The sequence below is a fragment of the Aotus nancymaae genome, unplaced genomic scaffold (assembly GCF_030222135.1).
Source record: "Aotus nancymaae isolate 86718 unplaced genomic scaffold, 86718_ANA_hifiasm-v0.15.2.pri h1tg000131l, whole genome shotgun sequence".
NCBI lineage: Eukaryota > Metazoa > Chordata > Mammalia > Primates > Aotidae > Aotus > Aotus nancymaae.
The window spans coordinates 6,191,938-6,199,507 of NW_026988546.1; the positions used below are offsets into that span (position 1 = coordinate 6,191,938).

Below are 7,570 nucleotides of genomic sequence, written 5' to 3' on the forward strand. Positions count from 1 at the left end.
CCCCAATTTGTGTCATATCTACTGGAGTATCATGAGCATGTATTATGACGTCAGAATATATGATGACATGCTGACAATCCTCCCAAAGTGCTGGGATTACAGGCATGAGCCATAGTGCCCAGTTACATGTCTATTATTTTCAGTGAAAATTAAAAATGAAACAAAACTCACAGAGGTGGCGTGGTCCAGGAGCATTCTGAAGTCTCCATTTCTTAGTGATGGCCAACCTGGGACAATGCATCAGCATTTCTTCCAAGATGAAGGGATCCCTAGGGAAGTAGCAGGTGGTCATCTATGACTTATTTTATCTTGCATAAAAAAAAATCTTTGAAATATTAGACTCAGGAATCACACTTTATCCTGTGAATGTTGTATGACAGTTTTATTCCTTAACCGAACTTACCTTAGGAAGGCAAAAGTGCATTCGATCCATGCCTGATTGCTGGCGCAAGGTCTTGCTTAAGCCCTCGTGACTAGATCTTGAATTATGGAAATGCAATTTTTGCTGGAGAAAAAGAAATGAAGGTCCTGCAGTACCATTTCCTTCCACAATTTGTAATAATTTTTGATTAAGCATGTTATTTCTTTTAAAAACAAGAAAGGATCTTTCAGTATCCTCTAGGAGTAGTTTATCGGCAGCAGTTTTGAGTGACAAACAAATCAGAAGGGGTCATTAAAACACAAACAGAGGGCATGGTTGCAGTGACCTGAGATCTCACCATTGCACTCCAGCCTGGGCTACAGAGCAAAACTCCATCTTAAAATAATAATAGACATACAGAAAAATGCATATATCATAGGTGTCCAGCTCAATGTATTTTCACAACCAAATACCCCTGTTTAACCAGAACGCAACCAACATCCTAGAAGCCCCCTCATTCTCCCTTTCAGTCACTGCCGACCCCCAAGGTAACCAATATTCTAACACCATAGATAAGTTTTGCCTGGTTTTGTACTTTGTAGAAATGGAATCATGCAGTCTGTTCTCTTTTGTATCCGGCTTCTTTCACACAATGTTATGTCTGTGCCATTCATCCATATTACTGCCTGTAGCTACAGGCAGCTCCTTCTCTGTGGCGGCTGGTATTCCATTGTGTGAATACACCACCATTCATTTATCCATCCTACAGCTGATGGACATTTGAGTAGCTTCCAGTGTGGGGCTGCTAGAGAGCCAGCTGCAAGAGCGTGTCACATGGGTCACAGTGTGCTGGTGCCCAGGACTGCTCCTAATGTGCTCGAATGCTTCACGGAGCTGCTTGGAACGGCGCCGGCTCTCGAGTTCTGCACGGCATTGTCTGTTGCCCTTCTGCCGGCAGATGTGAGCCTTGGGCGAGAAAGGCCACAGCTCCCCACCTATGAAAACTGACTCTTGTTTCTATAAAAAAGTTTTTAAAAAGATCAGCAACTGAGAACAGAGGTAAGTATTGTTTGCATTATCTTAGAGACTGCAGCAGCTGGCCACAGAGAATCTGGATCAGAGCTAATAGAGAACTTATTGAAACAGGATACAGCCTAACAATTCTTGAACAAGGAATAGGGCGTGCCAAGGGAAGTAGAAAATAGTAGAAGCTGAGAGGTAAAATGTTGCCAAAAAACTTAACTGAACCATCTTATGTCAATAGCTTATGTGTTTTAAACAAGAGCAAAAAGACAGGCATGGTGCCTCGTGCCTGTAATCCTGCACTTTGGGAGGCTGAGGTAGAAGGATCGCTTTGAGGCCAGGAGATCAGCCTGGACAGCATAGTGAGAGCTTGTCTCTACAAAAAAAAAAAAAAGGTCAGGCGCGGTGGCTCACGCTTGTAATCCCAGCACTTTGGGAGGCCGAAGTGGGCGGATCACGAGGTCAAGATATCAAGACCATCCTGGTCTGGTGAAACCCCATCTCTCTATATATATATTTAAAAAAAGCCAAAATTCTTCATGAACAAAATCACTCACCTATCTTTTCCCTGAGAAAGTGAGTTCGCATTTGAACCCAGGGCTGCCCTAGGGATGTTGCCCAAGCTCTCAGTGGTAAAGTTCTGCTTCTCATCTGTGTAAAAGGGGGGACTATGTTCTCAGGGCCTGAGGATCAGTGAGACATGGGAGGTGCAAGTGCTGAAAAACACTGAGTAGATGCTGACCAAATGTGCATTCCCTCTCAGCCCCCACGTGCTGTGGTTTAGACAAGAACTAGTACGTGTAGCCAAGAGCTCAAGTGCACAAATGGGCTAGAATGTGTGACTCAGAGGAAGGTCAGAAGATGCACAGCTTGTGCCCTTTGAAAATCTAGAAGAAAATTAAGTGAAAAAAATTGCATGGGTGCCAGCGCAGGGCAGAGAGTGAGTGGGGAGGAGAACAGCGTGCTCCAGAGGGGGCTAACGCCGGCCAGGGGCAGGATCGAGGGCAGCACGGCCACACACACCAAACTGACAGCCTTTTTATCAAATGCAGCTTCACTCTACACGTATCAGATTCTGGGTACTAAGAGAAAGGCTCTAGCGCAATCTGCGTCTTGGAATGTTTTCACCTGTCCAGACGCTCAATCACTTGGTTGGGTGAACAAAGCAGGGCCTGAGGTCTCAGGATTTGGGGTGCTTTCAGGATGCCTCTTCCCAGAACTTCTCTTCTGTGTGAACCCAGAGTCAGCAGCTCCAAGACAGACCTTAACCTCTCCTGTGAGTAGAGATGACAAGTTTGGATTTGAGGGCAAAAGATCATATCTCTGGGAATGAAAGGCAGGAAACGCAATGACCCTTTGAGGTTCAGGTGCCTGAAGCGTCACTGCTGCAGTTCCAGCTGTGCTGGGGGGTCTCCACAGGGCCTGGAGACTCTCACCAGGCTCACCAGCAGGGCTGCAGGAAACGGGGAGGAGTGAGTGCGCTCCAGTCAGGCAGAAAAAAATCACTCCAGCTCTGCTGGTTTCTCCACCTTGACTGAGGCTCCTTCTGCCTGTTAGACTCCCAGCCCCAGTCACAATCATACTTCACGTTTACCCGTGTGCGTGATGTTTTCTGGCCCTCAAAGAGAGGCAACCCACTTTATCCCAACATGAAGGAGATCCGGTGGTTGCCATCACACCCGCTTTACAAATAAGCTCAAGCAAACCTAGAGATGTTGTGTAACTGACTGCTGTATGAAAAGCCACAAGCCATAGGTCCAAGACACCTGGATGTGTTCGCTAGACCTGAGCCCCTGACATAGGGAGGTGTAGATGGTCTTCAGGTTATAAACCAACAGAGCTGGATTTAGGGATCACGGAGAGTGGCCACTTAGCCATGGCGTGGAGAGGCTCAGCTTGGTACCTCCTAAGAATACCAGGGGAACAGATTTGAGAGACGCTTAGGTGATAGAGTGAACTGGATTTGGTGACAAGCCGCTCGGAGAAAAGGAAAGTCAAGATATCCTTAAGTTTCTGGCCTGTGGGTCTGTGTGGACAGTCATGCAATCACTGGCCAGCTGGCCGCGTAGATCAGCCTCGGTAGAGGCTGGATTTCAGGGTCATCATTCATTAATTTTCTGAACAAACATTAATTGAGTGCCTATATGTACCAAACACTCTACTGAATGCAGAATCATGAGGAGTGGAAGCATCCTTCCTCTGGGTTTAGTCTGTGTTTGACATGGCTTCGTGTCACCAGCAATTCACCTACCACCTGACGTCTTTGTGAGTTCTCAGTAGACACATTCTGAACAAAGAAAGGAAGAGATTTTTGTTGTTGTTGTTGTTGTTTGTTTTTGAGGCAGGGTCTCCTCTGTCACCCAGGCCTTGCCTCCAGTGCAGTGGTACAATAATGGCTCACTGCAGCCTCGACTTCCCCAGCTCCAGTGGTCCTCCCCTCTCAGCATCCCTGTTACTGGCGGCAAATCCATACAGGTCTGCAGTGACCTCGGTTCTTGCCTCCTCAGAAGAAAGAATTCAACCAAGGAGGCAGAAGGCAGAAGGCAAGACTGAGGCAAGTTTTAGAGCAGGAGCGAAAGTTTATTAAAAAGCTTTCGAGCAGGAATGAAAGGAAGTAAAATTTGGAGGAGGGTTAAGCAGGCGACTTGAGAAATCAAGTGTGCTATTTGACCTTTGACTTGGGGTTTTATATGTTGTTCCTTCCCCCTGATTCTTCCTTTGGATGGGCTGTCTGATGTATAGTGTGGCCTGCCAGCACTTGGAGGGGAACACGCACAGTGTGTTTACTGGAGTTGCACGAATGCTCACTTCCCATGCCAGTCGAATGTCCCTAGATGGTCATATGCCAGTTAATGTACATGCTTGAGCCCACTCGATCAACTCCTGAGATTTTATCAGGAAGCAGCTAATCACCAGTTTCAGATGTTTCCTAACTACTGCGAGCCTGCCTTTCCCTGGAGCTGGCTACGACCAGTTATTATTTTAGGGAGACAGTTAACAATCTTGAACATCACCTGATGATCACCTAACATTCCTGGTGGTGTCAAGGGAGAGCCTTCTCCTGCCCTGCTCATGTCTGACTAGCTACCTAATGTAATCCTGAGTAGCTGGGACTACAGGCATATCCTACCACACCTGGCTAATTTTTTTTGTATTTTTGGTAGAGACTGGGTTTCACCAAGTTGTCCATGCTGATCTTGAACTTCTGAGCTCAAGCGATCCACTGGCCTCAGCCTTGCAAAGTGTTGGGATCACAGGTATGAGCCACTGTGCCTCGCCGGAGAGATCATTTCTTTTTTCTTTTTTTTTTTTTGAGACGGAGTTTTGCTCTGTCGCCCAGGCTGGAGTGCAGTGGCGTGATCTCAGCTCACTGCAACCTCCGCTTCCCGGGTTCAAGTGATTCCCCTGCCTCAGCCTCCCGAGTAGCTGGAACTACAGGTGCCTGCCACCATGCCCAGCTAATTTTTTGTATTTTAGTAGAGATAGGGTTTCACCGTGTTGGCCAGAATGGTCCTGATCTCCTGACCTCGTGATCCACCCACCTTGACCTCTCAAAGTGCTGGGATTACAGGAGTGAGCCACCATGCCCGGCTCAGAGAGATAATTTCTTAATAAACATAATCAAACTATATTACTTCTCTGCGTAGAAGTCATCAGTGGCTTTCCAATGCATTTGGAATAAAACTTGAACTCCTCCCCAAGGCCTCCAGAACCACACAGGAGCCAGCCCTTGTGAGCTCCACATCCCCTACCACTCACCCCCTTATCTCCAGCCTATAATCATCTGACCATTGAACCTTCAAGGGTGCTCCCATCTCAGGACCTGTGTATTTGAGGCAGACCTGGAGTCCCCTTCCTCATCATCCTCAGCATGATCTCCACACAGAGCCTTCCCCAGCCACCCTCTCGGTCACTCTCCAATCAATTACCCAGGTGTATTTTTCTTCATGGTACTTAGATTATCTGAAACAACTTGAATTATTTATTAGTGTGTTTGTTAGCCCTTTCCTCAACTATATTTTATGTTGAACATATAGGTAGAAAAGTCAGAGGCAACAGCTGAGCCAGAGAATGGGCCTGGGTCACCCCAGGTGAGGAGGGAGAGCAATGCGCAGATATTTGAGAGATTTATTTGGGTTTTGGGTTTGTTTGGTTTTTTTAGACGGAGTCTTGCTCCGTCACCCAGGCTGGAGTGCAGTGGCACCATCTCTGCTCACTGCAACCTCTGCCTCTTGAGTTCAAGTAATTCTCCTGCCTCAGCCTCCTAAGTAGCTGGGATTACAGGCACACGCCTCCACGCCCGGCTAGTTTTTGAATTTTTAGTAGAGATGGAGTTTCACCATGTTGGCCAGGCTGGTCTCCGCCCTGTTGAGAGATTTGTTTGAAAGGTACTTTGGAGGTAGAGCTGATGGGGTTTGTGGAGGCACTGAACAAGTGAAGGATAGAGCAGGTGCTCACCAGGTCTGCATGAATGATTGTGTTGATCCTTAACCATGGCTGACCCAGGGGAGGGCCACACGTGGGTACAAAAGGCATAAGCTGGGCTTTCACTCTCTGGGTTTGTAGTGCTTCTGAGGCACCCTAAAGGACCCTTGCAGTGTGAACTTGACTCTGCACCTGGAGCTCAGCAGAGGTCAGAGCTGCAGGGGAAATGTGTGAGCCCTGGAGTGGCTGGCTGTGGGCCCTATGGGTTGCATGAAGTAGCTTAAAGGGGGTAGAAAAGAGAGATGGGAGGGGGCCTTAGTGCAGCTCTTGAGGACCTCTCCGAGAGAAGAGCTGGGCAGGGAGGAAGGCATGGGGAGCTCAAAACGGAATCACAGGGTGGAGAAAGCAAGCCGGGAGACTGGCCCCAGCGGCTTCCGGCATCATTCCACCCTTGCCTGCTTTCCTGTGCTGTTGATGACCAGTGGGTCTATGTTGTCATTCCCCTCTCAATATCAAGGGAGTTTTTATAAATTGGAAAATCTGTATTTTAAATGAAGATGGAAGAGTATGTCAAGAGGTGTGGGTGGGCATGCCTGGTACCAAACTGTACCCTTCGGAAGGGTCCTGCCAACCCTGCCAGCCAGTGCCAGATACGTGGATGTGTGTTGGGCTGGACTACACAGAGACCCAGGAGGCTCTCCAAGTGGCCTCTTCTGTCGTCTTTACAAGTGATAACTCACAAGGACCCTCTCATGACTTCCCCCTCTTCTCCAGAGGATGAAACCAAGGCACAGACAGGAGAAATGACTTGTCCAAGTCAACAACCAGTGAGGCTAGGTATCAGGGTTCAAACCAGGCAGTGTGGCTCCGTGGTCTTTATCCAAAGCCCATGCATGGTCTTTATCACCACCCCCCACCCTTTGGCAAGCTCCACTTTGGATAGCACTGATGTGACAGCAGACAAGGTATAACGGTCAAACTTGAGTCATCAGCATGCTAGCTTTGAATGGAAAAGCAAGGTATGAGCCTATCTCTTTTCCTTGAACATTGGGTTGAGATAATGATGCGATCTTTATTCGTCCCTGCCCCCACTTACCTTCTTAAGGAATCGCTGTATCATGGTCTAGGGGATTTTCCAGCTCTGAGAGGCTTCTTTACAGCTTCTGAGGTGAGGATTCCCCCTGCACGAAGGATACCAGGCTACTCAGGCCTGCTCCCACTCCCTGCCAGGATTCTAGAGCCTGAACACACTGGAGCCATCCCGGGTGAGATGGGCCCTGTGACCAGCCTGCAGTGCAGCAGACATTTGTGCAGGGCGTCTCTCCACACATCAGCTGAGCTTCTTGACTCAGACGAATTTGATTGTTTCACTATGACCTCGGCGAGAAGACACCCGAAGCCAGAGAGCACCTCGGTGCTTTTTACGACCTTGAGAGTTTCTCTTCCTAATAATAAGCCGTTTCCCACATCATTCTAGCCATGCCGGCTTACCTGTTTAATAACCAACATTGCCGTGTTGCCATTCCACCCCTCCGAGTTTAAAACATTTGAAAACCCGCATTTTAAATGAAAAAAATCCTGATATGCAACACAATCTTGTCTTTCACAAAAACTAAACAGGAGTTTCTCTTTGGCTTAACAAAATCTTAGAGCAGCCAACCTTGGAGTGTATTTTAGTTACTTTACATCCAAACTGTAGGATTTAGTGAAAAGCCATGTGTTTACTATCATGAAGTAGAAATGTGTTGAAAACGTATTATC

General features: G+C 47.6%; 1 long non-coding RNA gene across 1 annotated transcript; it reads right to left on the reverse strand.

Moving 5' to 3' along the window:
- Nucleotides 1-227: 227 nt before the first annotated feature.
- LOC135272722 (uncharacterized) lies at nt 228-6,938 on the reverse strand. The gene is made up of 3 exons (XR_010340716.1): nt 6,906-6,938; nt 404-505; nt 228-269 (listed from the first exon to the last, which is right to left on the reverse strand). It is a non-coding gene; the product is annotated as an uncharacterized LOC135272722 (long non-coding RNA).
- Between the last annotated feature and the right edge of the window lie 632 nt (nt 6,939-7,570).